Raw genomic sequence first — 17,559 nt, forward strand, 5'->3', positions numbered from 1 at the left:
CAATTGTGCTATCCACAATGCTACCATGCTGGAGGGAAGGGGGACTGTTACTGCTCCACTTACAGGTTTTTACAAGACGTTGTTTTAACAGCTTGTCCAAGAGATTTCAAAATGGCTACTTTGGTCACATAGTTATTTCAGTAGGCATTTGTTTAGCTGAACTGACTGTGACTTTTGTTTCATGCCCGAGGTTCTGTAATGTTTTCACCATTAACGTCTCAATGATCCATCTTGATGCAATAGGAAAAATAACTTTCCATGTAGCCACAGCCCTGGTAGACATTCAGTCTCCGCTTGATATGCAGCCTCTTGGAACTACCAATGTGACGGCCAGCGTAGTGCCTTTCGAAATACTTCTGAAGTAGTTCTTGACATCAGCAGGTGTGAAATTCAATGAGCATTTCTGGGAATCGTAGTTCACATTGAAACTTTCCCGAAACCGGCCAGCTTGCACATGTGCCAGGTGACTAGTGGCGGCCATCTTAAGTCGATGCTTTTTCTTGCCTTTAAATCGTCCCTTTTCAACAGTTCAGAGTATTTCTGATCACCTGATGAATTTACACAGCAATATTACTCATTGTGAGAAGGTTCGAGGGGCCTCGATGCCTGTCCCCTGTTCACAGATGCCTTCTAGAATCGCTGTCGTCCAGTGGGTTGGAAATGAACTGTTCAATTTCCCCTCCCCCTCACCCCCCCCCCCCCCCTCAACTCATCCCCGCCGAACAGAATCCAGCTCGAACATCCATCACCTCAATGAGCCGAAACACAAATAGAAAGCATCGAAGGCCAACAGCACCACAGGACAGAGAACTGTTAGTGTAAGAGCATTGAGTTTTCCTTTCAGTAAAGCCATTAGTCGCAGAACTCCAGCTGGGGAACCTGCCAGCTGACATTTCACTGAGATGAACGTGTTCTCTGGAGGTCGATATCTGGGACTTCTCCTGACAGGAGTTATCAAGAGTCCTCGTCGAGCCATGCACTGTTATTACCTTAACAGAACCAATCTCAAAGCTGGTATTTAGCGATCTCCCACCGTGACGAATGCAGGGCCCCCAACTGTCAGGTGATAGAGGGGGGTGGGGGGGGAGGGGGCATGGCCTTCGTTGCCAATTAACCTGCTCCACAAATCAATGAGCCTTTCAGCCACCGGGGTCAGAGTTCACAGGTTTAGTCTGCACACAGGCCGTGTGTCGACAGATAGCGTACGCGAACGCCGCCAGGTAGTGGATAGGGTGGGTCAGGAGCTCATCTGTACCACAGATCAGTGTCTCACCAGAATCAGAATGCCTTATTTCTCTCACCCCCATCTGAATGGCAAGAGATCAACCCCAACTCCACAACCAGAGAATTCCATTTCACTTTATCCGCCATTTTGGACCATTTTCCTCCCGTCCGATTGCCCTGCTCACAGCCACTCCTACCAGGAGATCTGTTGTCATGGATTTTCCCTCGCTAACTATAGGCCCCAGGCTCTTCTCAAGAGCCTGGCCATTTTTTTTACACAGATAATTGAAAGGATGAGGGCGTCGCTGGGCAAGGCCAACATTTGTTGCCCATCCCTAATAGCCCTTGAGCTGAGTGGCTTCCCGGCCGTTTTCTGAGAGTATTTAAGAGCCAACCACATTTGGCTGTGGATCGGGAGTCACATGTAGGCCAGACCGGGTAAGGGCAGCTGATTTCCTTCCCGAAAGGGGACATTAGTGAACCACATGGACAATCAACCATGGTCATCATTGGATTCATAGAATCTACAGTGCAGAAGGAGGCCATTCAGCCCATCGAGTCTGCACCGGCTCTTGGAAAGATCACCCTACCTAAGCCCCACACCTCCACCCTGTAACCCAGTAACCCCACCTAACCATTTTGGACACTAAGGGGAATTTATCATGGCCAAACCACCTAACCTGCACATCTTTGGGCTGTGGGAGGAAACCGGAGCGCCCGGAGGAAACCCACGCACACACGGGGAGAACCCCGCACAGACGGTGACCCAAGCCGGGAATCGAACCTGGGACCCTGGGGCTGTGAAGCAACCGTGCTAACCACTGTGCTACCGTGCCGCCCTAACTTTGAATTCCAGCTTTTTTGATCGCGCTGCTAACCCATTAGGATCTCATCGGCCCATCCCAGTCCTCATGGACCTAGAAGGAGTCACGTCCGCGTCTTGCACAGCTCAAGCTGATGGGCCCCCTAATTTGGCCTCGCACAACCTGCCGTACCCTGGGATATGGCCACTGGTGCGACAACCGACGTCCCAGGCGAGAGTTGGAGAGCTGTGGGACACACCGGCTTCCCTTACCCACACCCCTATTGACCTGGAGGGTGTGGCTGGGCAGGGGATCAAATGCACTTGCCTCCCCCTACCCCCCCCCCCCCCCCACCCCATGACAAACATCTCTTCCTTACATATTCCCAGCATGCTCCTATTTTGCCGTGGAATATCACTCTCTCATATTGTTTGCTTCTTTGTTGTATTAAGTTGCTGTTCCACAAGGTGGAGTCTTTTACAATCAGCCAGGACAAGTCAATCTCCTCGTTCTCAGCCAATCATACGTACGTTATGAGTTCGGAGCAGAGGGAGGCCCCTCGAGCTTGCTCCGCCATTCAATACGATCATGGCTGATCTGGGGCGCGATTCTCCCCAACCCGGTGGGACGGGGGGTCCCGGCGTAGCGGAGTGGCGCCAACCACTCCGGCGTCAGGCCCCCCCAAAGGTGCAGAATTCTCCGCACCTTTGGGGGCTAGGCCCGTGCCGGAGCGGTTCGCACACGCCGAATGGCGGCAAAACCGGCACCAACGGCCTTTGACGCCCGCCGCCCGGTGCTGGGGCTGCCGCTGACGTCACCACCGGCGCATGCGCGCTGGGGGATTCTCTTCCGCCTCCGCCATGGTGTAGGCCGTGACGGCGGCAGAAGAGAAAGAGTGCCCCCCATGGCACTGGCCCGCCCGCTGATCGGTGGGCCCTCGATCGCGGGCCTGGCCACCGTGGGGGGCACCCCCCGGGGTCCGATCGCCCTCGCGCGCCCCCCCCAGGACCCCGGGGGGCCCGCTCGCGCCGCCGATCCCGCCGCCACCAGAGGTGGTTCAAACCTCGGCGGCGGGAGAGGCCTCCCAGCGGCGGGAATTCGGCCCGGGGGGCTCGCCGCTCAACGTGGCGCGATTCCCGCCGAAAATCCCGAGATTTTCGGCGGCCCCGGGCGATTCCCCGACCCTGCGTGGGGTCCCCGACCAGCGCGGCGCGATTCCCACCCCCGCCAAAACCCTGGCGTCGGAGAGTTCGGCAGCCGGCGGGGGCCCCCGGTGATTCTTCCACCCGGCGGGGGGGCCGAGAATCTCGCCCCAGGGTTTTCATTCTTTTTTACAAAAGTTTAGTGTATCCAATTAACTTTTTCTATTAACGGGCAATTTAGCGCGGCCACTCCACCTACATTGCACATCTTTGGGTTGTGGGGGCGAAACCCACGCAGACACGGGGAGAATGTGCAAACTCCACACGGACAGTGACCTGCGACCTCGGCGCCATGAGGCACCCACCGTGCTGCCCTCAGGAGAGGTTTCTTGACACAAAAGGTTGATGGGGTGCAGAATATTTTCCCCAGGGAGTGAGAAAGGTGCGCACTGTTGCGTCTTTTAATGGAACAGTGGATGCGTGTTTGAATCAAAGGTCATGGGCTGGGATTCTCCCCTACCCGGCGGGGCGGGGGGTCCCGGCGTGTTGGGGTGGCGTGAACCACTCCGACATCGGGCCGCCCCAAAGGTGTGGAAGTCTCCGCACCTTTAGGGGCCAAGCCCTGACATTGAGGGGCTAGGCCCGCGCCGGAGTGGTTGGCGCTCCGCCGGCTGGTGTGAACGGCCTTTTGGCACCGAGGGTGAAAGGACTTCGCCGGCCGGCGTAAATCCGCGCATGCGCCGGAGCGTCAGTGGCTTCTGATGTCATCCCGGCGCATGCACAGGGGAGGGGGTCACTTCCGCCTCCGCTATGGTGAAGCCCATGGCGAAGGCGGAAGAAAAAGAGTGGCCCCCACGGCACAGGCCCGCCCGCCGATCGGTGGGCCCCAATCGGGGGCCAGGCCACCGTGGGGGCACCCCCCGGGGTCAGATCGCCCCCCGCCCCCCCCAGGACCCCGGCGCCCGCCCGCGCCGCCAATCCCGCCGGTCAGGTAGGTGTTTTGATTCCCGCCGGCGGGAGAGGCCTGTCAGCGGCGAGACGTCGGCCCATCGCGGGCCGGAGAATCGCCACGGGGGGCCCGCCGACCGGCGCAGCGCGATTCCCGCCCCCGCCGAATCTCTGGTGGCGGAGAATACGGGACACGGCGGGGGCGGGATTGACGCTGGCCCCCGGCGATTCTCCGACCTGGCAGAGGGGTCGGAGAATCCCGACCATGGAGAGCAATGTTTGCTTGTCTCGGGATTATGGGCTGAGGGTGGATACAGATGAAGGAGGAACTGAACCTCTGCTTTATAATTGGACAGCTTGCAATCTTGTAGAATGAATACTGAGTTCAACAACTTCAGATCCAAACCGCTGCTCCCATTTTCTTTACAGAGCAACTGCTGCTGGTTGTAATAAGCCCCGTGGGGTTTGCGGAATACTAATTTCCCCGGTACTGGGTGTAGCCCACCCGGGTGGGGCTGGGAAGACCGAGCATAAATGCCGGCCCTGGCAGGGACTGACATGTTTGTCGTCCCAATGGGGACAGCGAAGCAGACTTTACGTGACCTTTAATAAATCCTTTCGTAGCCAGGCTGGGGAAAGGATGGCCGATCTCATTTCCTGGAGGACATGCGTTAACCAGATGGGTTGGCATGCCGACTGACAAGCGTTTTACGGCCACCCTTACCGAGGCGGGCTTTGCAAATTCCCCGGTTCACCAGCCGGCGTGGCACGGTCGGGAACCCGTGACCACAGAGCTTGAACCTGGGCCCCTGGATTGGTGGTCCAGGGACATGCCCGCCATGCCAGCGTCGCCACCCATTACCGTTGACCCCGTTTCCAGCTCCTTTCACCTTGCACCAACGTTCCTGTTGTCGTTTAGGTTCTCCCGCCTCCCGACTGTACGTCCCCGTTGCTCAGCTGCAGCGCCGGCCGTGGGCGCAAATCCCGTAATGGCTGCCAAATATCGCGAGAGGCCAAAAACGGGATTCGCGTTGGCGAAGACCCCGACCGCGGTCTTCTCTGCCACCCCCCACCCACCCACCCTGCCAATGACTCGATCGGCCTATTTTAGAATGAATTTCAATAGGATTAGCGAGTAAAACGGAAAACAACAGCGGTTGGCAAGCCAGAGGTGAACAGTGAGGTAAACCCACCCACCCCCCCCCCCCCCTGCCCCAGTGCCTCTGAAGGGGGTGGGACTGATGCCACGATCCAGGGGTCGGAGAGGGGCTTTGCCCCGATCCTTGTGGAGGACGGGTTGGGCCAGGCCGGGGGGGGGGGGGGGGGGCGATGCCATTGATGAGGAGGGGGAACCGGACCCTCTGACTATGAGAGGAGGTGGTGCCAGTGGATGAGAAGGGGAGGCTGCCCGTGTTGGGGGGGGGGGGGTGATGGATGGCCCCGATGCCAGGGGATTGGGCGGTCACCTCGATGCTGGTGCGGTGGTGTTGCGGGGGGGGGGGGGGGGGGGGGGGGGGGCGACGAAAAGGCGGTCGGCCTGAAATGTTAACTCTGTTACTTCCTCCACAGGGTCCTCGAAACACACGGTGACGTATAAAACTGGACACAAACCGTTGTCTTGGGTATTGAAATGAAATGAAACGAAAATGGCTTATTGTCACGAGTAGGCTTCAATGAAGTTACTGTGAAAAGCCCCTAGTCGCCACATTCCGGCGCCTCTGTTCGGGGAGGCTGGTACGGGAATTGAACCCGCGCTGCTGGCCTGCCTTGGTCTGCTTTAAAAGCCAGCGATTTAGCCCAGTGTGCTAAACCAGCCCCTTCAGTTTGATCGCAGGGCACAGCATTCCGTATGTCTGCCTCCTAACGCCAAAGGCCTTGAGCATGCTGGTGAACACAGTGTGTGTGTGTGTGCTCCCTCTCCAGGGAATCCCGGATGCGGGTATAGCCTTGGAAGGGGGACAGGGAGTTGGAGCGGCTGCCCTCTTCCCTGCCCGCTGTCTGGACCGGTTCTTGGCCACTCTGGCCGGGCCCAGGGGCAGGCTTTCAAGGAGTTCCCCCTCAGCACCCTCCCAGCTCCCTTTACACTCCTGAGTACGCTCCAGCGAACCCATAGAATTCCTACAGAAGGAGACTATTCGGCTTCGCCCCTGTGAGGTGGCACGGAGGTGGCACGGCAGTGAATGTGTGGCAGGGAGTGCGAAACACCGCGACGGGTGAGGAGCAGAGGCCCAAGCAACCGGAGACGTGTCAATCTCTTGGCACTCATTTGAGAATATCCATTAAACAAATGGGCAAATTAACTCATTCACACAAATTGACAGCTCCTTAACGGGACACCGTGACTCAGGAACAGAACTGGAGGCACATTCCCCAACGAATTAAATTAAAATATCGTTCTGGGGGGTCAATGATGTCCCGCACTGCCCACCAGTCAAGTAGGCCTCAAATGGACGCCACATGCTACACCTCCCTGGCCGTGAATGCAAGTCTCTCTTTAGAAATGCTTCAAGTACTTAATTGAACAATGCCCTGTGTTGCTTCATTATATAACTAACATATCATTAACACCCAGGTGCTGCCAGACCTGCTGAGCATTCCCAGCATTTCTAGCTTTCTTTCAGATTTCCGATATTTGTCCCACAATGTGTTGGGGAATTGAATTCCCACCACGGCTGCGAAAACATCGCCGATTGTCGCGGAAAAAAAAAAATCACCTGGTTCGCTCACGTCGCCTTGAGGGAAGGAAATCTGCCGTCCTGACCCGGTCTGGCCTACACGTGACCCCTGACCCCACAGCCACCTGGTTGACTCTCAAATGCCCCTTGGTAATGGCCGAGCGGGCCACACTCAGTTCAGGGGCAATTAGGGATGGGCAACGAAAGCTGGGTCCAGCCCGGTGGTGCTCACAACCCCAAGAACAATTAAAAGAGGGTTTTGTTTTTTTTTTTTTGGATGGTTCCAGCGGCAGGGAGGTGGAGCCTGGATGGGCCAAATGGCCTCCTGTTCTCTTGTCAGCTTCCATGGGTCACAAGGAAATACTGGAGGGGGCCTTCTAATATTAATAGGGAAGGGAACCTTTGTGAGTGATATTTGAGGGCCCAAGGGTAAAATGTACCCGACTACATACAATTTTCAGGCTGGGATCGGATTAAGTCAGGCTGACTGACCCCAGCACTGACGGCAGCACGGTAGCATTGTGGACAGCACAATGGCTTCACAGCTCCAGGGCCCCAGGTTCGATTCCCGGCTGGGTCACTGTCTGTGCAGAGTCTGCACGTCCTCCCCGTGTCTGCGTGGGTTTCCTCCGGGTGCTCCGGTTTCCTCCCGCAGTCCAAAGATGAGCAGGTTAGGTGGATTGGCCGTGATAAATTGCCCTTAGTGTCCAAAATTGCCCTTAGTGTTGGGTGGGGTTACTGGGTTATTGGGATAGGGTGGAGGTGTTGACCTTGGGTGGGGTGCTCTTTCCAAGAGCCGGTGCAGACTCGATGGGTCGAATGGCCTCCTTCTGCACTGTAAATTCTATGAAGCAGAGGGTAAGTGGGCACAGGTGTGGACAAATGGCAAGGTGAGCTGCCTAGATGAGCCACCTTGGTTCCCTGGGACTTTACCTCAGTTGCTTTAGCAGTTGTTCGGGCCTCTACTCCTCACCCGCCGCGGTGTGCCGCACTCCCTGCCACACATTCACCGCCATGCCACCTCTGTGCCACCTCACAGCCCCAACCCCTCCCCCACCGACCCACATGCCTCTTCATAACCTTCCTGACCAACCCCTCCCCCACCGACCCACATGCCTCTTCATAATCTTCCTGACCAACCCGTGCCCACATCCCTTGTCCTCCCTCGTCCCAGCTCAAATGCCATCGCATGCCCTCCAACCACCCACCCCATGAAGGCATCCGTGCCGCCTCCATGGCCACTTACCCAGAATCCACCAGGGGTTGGAAGCCAGGTGGAGGTGAAAAGAAAACAAAATTCCAACGACCCAAGACAGCTCTCGCCAACACACGCTGGATACTGAAAGTACCCCCCCCCCCCCCGAAATCCTTTCAAAACCTTTTCAGCCTCCTCAAGAGGTTCGCCTCCGATAAGAACAAACATATTCAGATCCTGCATTAAAGACGGCGAATCCTTTAATAACCTCTTTAAAGAGTAAATCAAACTGAATTCGCAAAACCCTCCTGAGACAATTATAGCTTTTGAAACTCAGCCAAGTGTTCATACAATGGCACAGAGATTACCTTCAGAAAACCTCAACAAAGAGGTCGATTGAAACTGCAGGAGCAGATCTTTTTTTGCCTAACATCTACCAAAATGGTTGCCAATCAATGTAGCCCAATCGAAGGTGTGTGTTTTTTTAACTTCAACTGACGGCTTCAACCCGTTCCTTGGAAAATGTTTATAGAAGGGGGCATTTCAAAAATTAATCAGGTTTTGCTCGACTGAAACAGAACTCACATCCAGCCTACAAGAGTGTTTGCGTCTACTCCATCGATTTGTGACTCCCCCGCTGTGGGTTTGAGACCCTTGCGACGGCCAAAGTGTTTGAACTCAGCGCCGGGTCCGAAATGGGATGGGCAGCCCCTCATTAGTGCCCCGCCCGCCGCCTTTAAAGGCCTGCGGAGCAGGAAGGCCCCCACGGGCATCTGGCCCTTGACCTCACGGGCTGTTTTCCATTCCCTCTCACACCTCTTACTGATCTGTGATTGGGCCCGACAGAACGTGGCTCCAGAGAACATTCCAGAGAACAGAAACGGACCAGCTGGTGTCTCTGCTGTTCACCTCCACCATTCCCCGTGTCAGCAGCGCCCGCCTTCCCCACCCCCCCCCACCCTCTGGAGTTTCCATCAATGGCCACACTTGGATTGGTGGCCTACTACTTCTGGTCTCGTCCACATTTTCCTCGATGTCTACCCTGTAAAACCTCTTCTATCGCTTGGGAAACCTCTAAGACCCCTGAAAGGAGATCATCAGCCTATTCAGATATTCTGGTAGTCACAGGGCGCGATTCAGCGTGTATCCGGTTTTAGGGCGCGTTTAGTGGGGCGTTTCTTGCCGATGGACACCCCACTATTCAACGGCACTTTTCCCTTTGTTTTTGGCTTCCGGAAGTTTCTCTCCGCCGAGGTCGTGCTTGAGTCATTTCCTCCTGGCCAGCACAGGGGGAAAGGCGCCTCGTAGATCGTGCCGCCATTTTGTCTGGCCGCCCCCCCCCGATCTTCCCCGCCCCACTTCAGACTCCCCCCCCTTCCCCGCCAGTCCCTCTTCCCTTCCCTTCTCCCCCAACCTCGGCATCCGGCGCGGTCCGCTACCCAGGGGCGGCGATTAGGCCCCAGGCTCTAGGGGAATCCCACGAGAGCGCATTGAAATTGGCCGAGTGGCTCATTTAAATATGCCGACCTGGGTCAACAGCCAGGGTGGGCGAGATCCAGGTGGCGAGGTCTGACGAGATCTCGTTAGATCCCGCGAGGCCTTTCGGAGAGCCGCAAGCACGGTAGGGGCAGCACGGTAGCATGGTGGTTAGCATAAATGCTTCACAGCTCCAGGGTCCCAGGTTCAGTTCCCGGCTGGGTCACTGTCTGTGCGGAGTCTGCACGTCCTCCCCGTGTGTGCGTGGGTTTCCTCCGGGTGCTCCGGTTTCCTCCCACAGTCCAAAGATGTGCGGGTTAGGTGGATTGGCCGTGCTAAATTGCCCGTAGTGTCCTAAAAAGTAAGGTTAAGGGGGGGTTGTTGGGTTACGGGTATAGGGTGGATACGTGGGTTTGAGTAGGGTGGTCATTGCTCGGCACAACATCGAGGGCCGAAGGGCCTGTTCTGTGCTGTACTGTTCTATGTTCTAAGCCTCAGGTGGGGCCTCCCGCAAAATTCAACAGCCACCAAGTCGGGCCCAAGGAGGCCGCTAAATTGCGCCCCCAACCCCTCCGTTGTGACCTCACGCTTGTCAATGTTTAATGGCGTGGATTTTCGAAAGCCGGCTGGAGTTTGCCGGTGTGGCCCAGCCCAGCTCGTGATGGGGACAGAGGGGATTTGCCGTATTATGAATGTTTATTTACAGGACTTCCCATTGAGTCAGTCCTTAATTAATAAGGGGGTCAGGGGTTATGGGGAGAAGGCAGGAGAATGGGGATGAGGACCAAATCAGCCGTGATTGAATGGCGGAGCAGACCCCCGATGGGCCGAGTGGCCTAATTCTGCTTCTATGTCTTATGGTCAACCAATGAATTCGGGACTTTACTTCAGGGCCGTGACCAAAACTACAACACTCTCCTGAGTCCTTCACAATCATTTCTCATTCAAAATACAGTGAGCGGGAGCTAGTAAATTTAAAAAAAAAACATTTTAAAGTACCCAATTCATCTTTTGTTTCCAATTAAGGGGCAATTTAGTGCGGCCAATTCACCTAGCCCTGCACATCTTTTTGGGTTGTTGGGGGGGGGGGGGGGGGGGGGGTTGAGACCCACGCAGACACGGGGAGAATGTGCAAGCTCCACACGGATGGTGACCCGGAGCCGGGATCGAACCTGGATCCTCAGCGCCGTGAGGCCGCAGTGGGAAGATGGGTAGATAAAGTAAATTGATTATGCATTCATGAGATGGTTGAGCAATGCATATTATGCACACAAACTCCAACGCGGTCACTTATTACAGTGGTGGTCTGCAGGTGTGATCGACAGTGAGGAAATGGCTCAATTGTTACTATTGTGGTATTGTGGCATGGGATGACCGTGCTAATAGCCTTTAGATGAGGCCCATTTTCCCCTACATCAGCTCGGCTGCCAATGTGTTGAGAGTTCACCATGCAGCCCCCCCCCCCCCCCCCCCCCCCCCCCCCACCCCGGGAGAAATGAAAAAATTAAATGAAAATCGCTTATTGTCACGAGTAGGCTTCGATGAAGTGACTGTGAAAAGCCCCTAGTCGCCACATTCCGGCGCCTGTTCGGGGAGGCTGGTACGGGAATCAAACCGTGCTGCTGGCCTGCCTGGGTCTGCTTTCAAAGCCAGCGATTTAGCCCAGTGAGCTAAACCAGCCCCAACGCATCCAAATTTAGGCTTTTGGGCCTAAAGTTGGTACTCAAACCGAATGCGTTTAGTTAGTGGTCAGAGCATTAACGGCTCGTGTGAAGTCTGCCTGAGGTGTGGGCTGAGGGTTGAGGCCTACTCTATGCACTTGAAGCACCGCTTGTGTCTTTGAACTGGCTTTTCTTGACCGTCCTGTGGTCCGGAGGCCGGCTCGGTTCGGAATGTCCGCGGAAGAGCCTTCCCGTAACTCTCTTTTCTTAGTTCAGTTACAGCTGTGTCTGAGATTGGCCGGCAACCTCGCTCACCGCCCCCCCCACCCCGTGCAACAGGGCCGAAAAGTCGCCTCACCGCGTGCAAAGCTCAAGATTGGGATACTTCCCAGCGTCCATTTTCATCCAGGAGATCGGCTGACCGACAGTTTGTCCGAGAGACGCATTTCTCCGAGGGCCCTGAAGAGGGCGAATCCAGACCCCCGGCGATTTCTTTTTTCGAAACATGTGTAAACATTTGTGCCATCTTCCTGGGTTTTGTCCACCTTTGCTTCTGTGTAAGTAGCCGGTAAATAAATTTATTAGTGCGAGCCAGAATGCAATCAACTTGACGGCGTGGTTGTTTTGCCATCTCTTGAAGGGGGCCAGGGGAGAATGGCGGTCGTCCCTTCTGACCTCTGGTGCGTGACGCCCTCGCAGTCCACGTGCTCCACTGAGGCGTCCTCCCGCCTTCTCCCATCGAAGGCCGATCGTCACGACCCTCTCGCTCAGCGGTGGACAGCTTACGTCCGGCGGGGGCGGGTGGCTGCATGCGGCCCATCTGGGTTACGAGTGCGACCCACAAGACATTATGTTGACCGCTGCCCACGCGCGGGGTCGCCACATTGCGCCAATATCGCCCTGCTTAGCTATTTTCCGACCGGTCTGGCTCAAGTGATTTGCCCGTAAAGCGAGGACGGGTGAAGCGAGGTGGGTGCGGATCGCTCACACTGACTGTGAGAGCCGTGCTCTGTACCAGAGTGTCAATATTTATCCTGTTTTGACCATTTGAAGTTGACGACAATTCTATTAATACATGAACGATTCAGCATTTTCTATAACCTGTTATGAAATATTCGGCGTGTGTCAAATGTATTTAATCTTATTCATGGGGTCACGGTCAGTGAACAAGCCCGAGTTCAACCTTTTAATAATCTTTATTCGTGTCACAAGTAGGCTTACATTAACACTGTGAGAATCCCCTCGTCGCCACACTCCAGCGCCTGTTCGGGTACACTGAGGGAGAATTCAGAATGTCCAATTCACCCAACAAGCACGTCTTTCAGGACTTGTGGGAGGGAACCGGCGCACCCGGAGAAAACCCACACAGACCACGGGGAGAACGTGCAGACTCCGCACGGACAGTGACCCAAGCCGGGAATCGAACGTGGGTCCCTGTGAAGCAACAGTGCTAACCACTGTGCTACCTTGCCGCCCACTGAGGTAAAGGAGGGTCACACACGCGGGCCACTCGCTGGCCGAGGTTGCCCATCACTGCTCTATTATCTTGTCCCTCATATGAATGTCCAGGTTTCCCCTTGATTATCCTGTTCAGCAACTCACCAAGGCAGCACTGTGATGAACGGTATTTACCTTTAATACCTTGCCCTTTTAAGAGGCTTGGAACCCTGGGGGACTCCGCCTCTGGCTACGCCCCCAGGAAACAGTATATAGGATAAGGCTCCATGTGGCGAGCACACTTCTCTCGAATGCTGTCCTGTTCTCTGTATATTAAAGCCTTTGATTACTGACCTCGTTCTCGCGTCGTAATTGAGAGTACCTCAATTTAATATACAGAGAACAGGACAGCATCCGAGAGAAGTGTGCTCGCCACTTGGAGCCTTATCCTATATACTGTTTCCTGGGGGCGTAGCCAGAGGCGGAGTCCCCCAGGGTTCCAAGCCTCTTAAAGGGGCAAGGTATTAAAGGTAAATACCGTTCATCACATTCACCCCCTGTTTAAAAAAAAACACCTAGTCCGTCGGGGGTGAAGTGTTTTAAATTATAAGTTCACAGCACCTTCCAAACCCGCAATCTAGAAGGACAAGAGCAGCAGATACCTGGGAACCCCACCACCTGGAGGTTCCCCTCCCAGTCACTCACCGTCCCGACTGGGAAATATATCGGCCGTTCCTTCACTGTCGCTGGGGGCAAAATCCTGGAACTCCCTCCCTACTGTGGCTTGTCGATGGTTGATCAGACCGATGCCTGGGATGGGAGGCTTCTGAGGAGATTGAACACATAAGGACATGGCAATTGGGATCAGGGGTAGCCCATTCGGCCCCTCCAGCCTGCCCCTCCGGTCAACGAGGCCATGGCTGATTCGACGTGGCTATAATTCCACCTTGCTGCCCGAGGGGGGGAAGGGGAAATAGAGTCGGAAGTACAGCTCAACCATGATCTTATTGAATGATGGGGCAGGCTCAAAGGGCTTTTCATTTGGTATGTTCCACACGCTTCCCAATGCGAGCCACGTCTATCAGGGATAGATGGCATGGCACCACAGGTCTGACGTGTGCCGGGCAACCCAGCTCAGACACCGCACTCCAAACGTTATAGGGTCAATTCCAACAGGCTGACGAATTAGTCGCTCACTGTGAGGCCCAGTTGGGTGCCCTTCCCCGGTTGTACTGAATTGAAAGGGCTGTTTCTATGGCAACTAGAGGAAGAATCTTGGGCCCTTCCTTGAGGGGAGCTTGCTGGAGGGGATGGGGTGCAACGGTACGAGGGTGAAGGTGGACTGGCCGTGCTCGGGGCTGGTTTAGCACAGTGGGCTAAACAGCTGGCTTGTCATGCGGAACAAGGCCAGCAGCACTGTTCAATTCCCGTACCGGCCTCCCCGAACAGGCGCCGGAATGTGGCGACTAGGGGTTTTTCACAGTAACTTCATTTGAAGCCTACTCGTGATAATAAGCCATTATTATTATTAAAATTGTCCCTTGGTATCCAAAGATGTGCAGGTCAGGTGGATTGGCCATGTTAGAATTGCCCCTTGGTGTCCAAAGATGTGCACGTTAGGTGGATTGGCCAGGCTAAAATTGTGCCTTCGTGTCCAAAGATGTGCAGGTAACGTGGATTGGCCATTCTAGAATTGCCCCTTGGTGTGTTAGGTGGGTTATGGGGATAGGGCGGGGCAGAGGGCCTGAGTAGGGGTGGTCTTTCAGAGGTTCGGTGCAGACTCGATGGGCCGAGTGGCCTCCATCTGTGCTGTAGGGATTCTGTAAACTCTACGGATTCTGTGATTGGGCGGGGAGGTGATGGGTGGGGGTCTCTGCCCCACCCCCCCCCTTGTCGCCTCAGATGGCCTTCCTGCCCCATTGCCAATTGAGGCCCTTTGAGTGAACAGATAATGTCCACTTAAAGGCCTCAGTCTCTGGTTTTAACCAAAGACAGGTGGGCCGGGGGCCAAGGGTGGGGGCTCACTAAGTGGAAGGGGTCCAACAAGAACCCCCGGTGTGTTCACTTGGCAGTGGGGGAGGGGGGGAAAGAGGGTCTGGGGGGGGGGGGGGGGGGGGTTCCTTCATAAAAGGCCCCCAGCACCTGACTTAGGGACCCGTCATTGGAAAGGGGATGGTATGATAGCTGGAAGCCACTGCCTACCCTTGCTGTTGATCGCCACCCCCCCCCCCCCACACCCCCACACCCCTCTCTCCCATGACCCTTCCACCTCCCGACGACACCGCCGTCCCTGCCCTGCATGACAATGGCTGCCCTCCTCAACCACCCGGGGCTCGGGTGGGTGTCATACTGGCAGCAACCACTGCCTCCCTGGTGGCGCCACCGCAGAAGAGCTGCCATGTCCGATTGGCTGCCAGCGCTCGGCGGGCGGGAACACCCCCCCACCCGCCCCCCCCCAGGGACCTTGTCTGCCCCGGCCTACCAACCACCCGACTAGCACAAGGTGTGCAGGGCCTTCCTGAAAAGAGTCAACGCGGGGACCTCGCCCACGAGACAGGCAGCGGCCGAGACGCCCATAACCTCCACAAGATTCTGCTCCACATTTTTAGTCTGCTTCCAATCATCCTATTTGATGTTCAGCCAATTAAACTAAAGCAAACAAACAGAGGCACATCAAAAGAGCAGCCCCTTTCAAGGGACACAACACCAAACAAAAACGGATGGCATCGGAAACTTAAAACATCCAACCAAAATGTGATTAATGGAGTTGATAATAAAGCACAGTCCCTACGGTGCCCACTGGGCACGGAATGTTTCTATTTATGCTCGATAGAATTAAATGGAATTAATATACAGTTAACAAGCATATCACTGAAGCGCAGCGGCATCGATATTAATGACTAAGACAGGTGGGCCATAGTGGCACGGTGGTTAGCACTACTGCTTCACGATGCTGAGGTCCCAGGTTCGATCCCGGCCCCGGGTCACTGTCCGTGTGGGAGTTTGCACGTTCTCCCCGTGTCTGCGTGGGTCTCACACAACCCAAAGATGTGCGGGGTAGGTGGGTTGGCCACGCTAAACTGCCCCTTAGTTGGACAACAAATAAAGAATTGATCAGAGAATTTCCAGTGCAGAAGGAGGCCATTCGGCCCATCGAGTCTGCACCGGCTCTTGGAAAGAGCACCCCACCCAAGGTCAACACCTCCACCCTATCCCCATAACCCAGTAACCCCACCCAACACTAAGGGCAATTTTGGACACTAAGGGCAATTTATCACGGCCAATCCACCCTAACCTGCACGTCTATGGATACTCTAAATGTATAAAAAGACGAAGAGGACCCTGTGTCCATCCAGTTGCCTCACACTGTGAGTCACAATGACTAGGCTGAACGGGGAGAGAGAATGGAAGACAAGGAAGAAAATGCTGCTCCTCCGCCTCGTGGGACCTCCCACCTCGCCTGCCTAAAGATCTGCAGGCGCAGGATCGGCAGGGGCCTCACGGTAGCATGGTGGTTAGCATCAATGCTTCACAGCTCCAGGGTCCCAGGTTCGATTCCCGGCTGAGTCACTGTCTGTGTGGAGTCTGCACGTCCTCCCCGTGTGTGCGTGGGTTTCCTCCGGGTGCTCCGGTTTCCTCCCACAGTCCAAAGATGTGCGGGTTAGGTGGATTGGCCGTGCTAAATTGCCCGTAGTGTAAGGTTAATGGGGGGATTGTTGGGTTACGGGTATACGGATTACGTGGGTTTAAGTAGGGTGATCATTGCTCGGCACAACATCGAGGGCCGAAGGGCCTGTTCTGTGCTGTACTGTTCTATTCTATATCTTCGATATGTTCCGCCACGGATGACGATCCGCGGCAGAAACCAGGGGCCATGGGGCAATGGCCGCCGAGGACGAATAGGCACAAGGGCGGCCAAGCATTTACAGCACCGAATCAGACCATTCGGCCCAACTGGAACGTCCTCCCATCCCTTGCTCGTCTCATCCTATCCGCACATTCCGTTCTTTCTCGTGCCTTTACCCCTGAAATGCGTCTGCACATTTGGCCCCGATTGCTCCATGTGGGAGTGAGTTGTATATTGTAACCAGGACGATGCCCACCTCAACGTCGAACAAGAGCGCGATCAGAGGCCAGGGTTCCTCCCGAGCCCCGACGGGAACACCAGGCAGGGCCCCATCGATCTGGGTTGATGACCGAGAGAAATCCCGGATTGTCGGTGAGCACACGGGGCTCCTCCTTGGAGTCCCCGCAGCATTTGGGAAAATACTGGTGTCGTGGCGACGTCACTTGCTTTACGCCACCCTGGGACAATGTGCAGCCTCTGCCACAACACGGCTGAAGTTATCTCTCTCGTTAAAGCACCTGAGGTCTTCGGCTGGCCGGTAATGACAGTCACCAGGTTTGTAAACTTAAACACAATTAACTTTTCATTATTAACTAACTAACTATACTGGCACATGAAGAAAGACTGGATCGACTGGACTTGTACTCACTGGAGTTTAGGAGAATGAGAGGGGATCTCGCAGAATCGTATAAAATCCTGACGGGACTGGACAGGCTTGATGTGGGAAGAATGTTTCCGATGTTGGGGATGTCCAGAACTAGGGGGTCACAGCCTCAGAATAAGGGGTCAGCCATTCAGGACTGAAATGAGGAATGATTTCTTCTCTGAAAGAGTTGTGGAGTTGTGGAAATCTCCACCACAGAAAGCTGTTGGGGCCAGTTTGTTGGATATATTCAAGAGGGAGCTGGACGTGGCCCTTGCGGCTAAAGGGATGAAGGGATAGGGAGAGAAAACAAGAGTGGGATACTGATTTTGCATGGTCAGCCATGATTATATTGAATGGTGGTGCAGGCTCAAAGGGCTGAATGGACGACTCCTGCACCTATTTGCTATGTTTCTTTCATTACTCGGCAATAAATACAACTGATTAACCACTATCTAATCTCTAACCCCCATTTAACTTGCCCCACCCTCTTCACACTCACAAAGAC

The sequence above is a fragment of the Scyliorhinus canicula genome, chromosome 29 (genome assembly GCF_902713615.1).
Source record: "Scyliorhinus canicula chromosome 29, sScyCan1.1, whole genome shotgun sequence".
Lineage (NCBI taxonomy): Eukaryota > Metazoa > Chordata > Chondrichthyes > Carcharhiniformes > Scyliorhinidae > Scyliorhinus > Scyliorhinus canicula.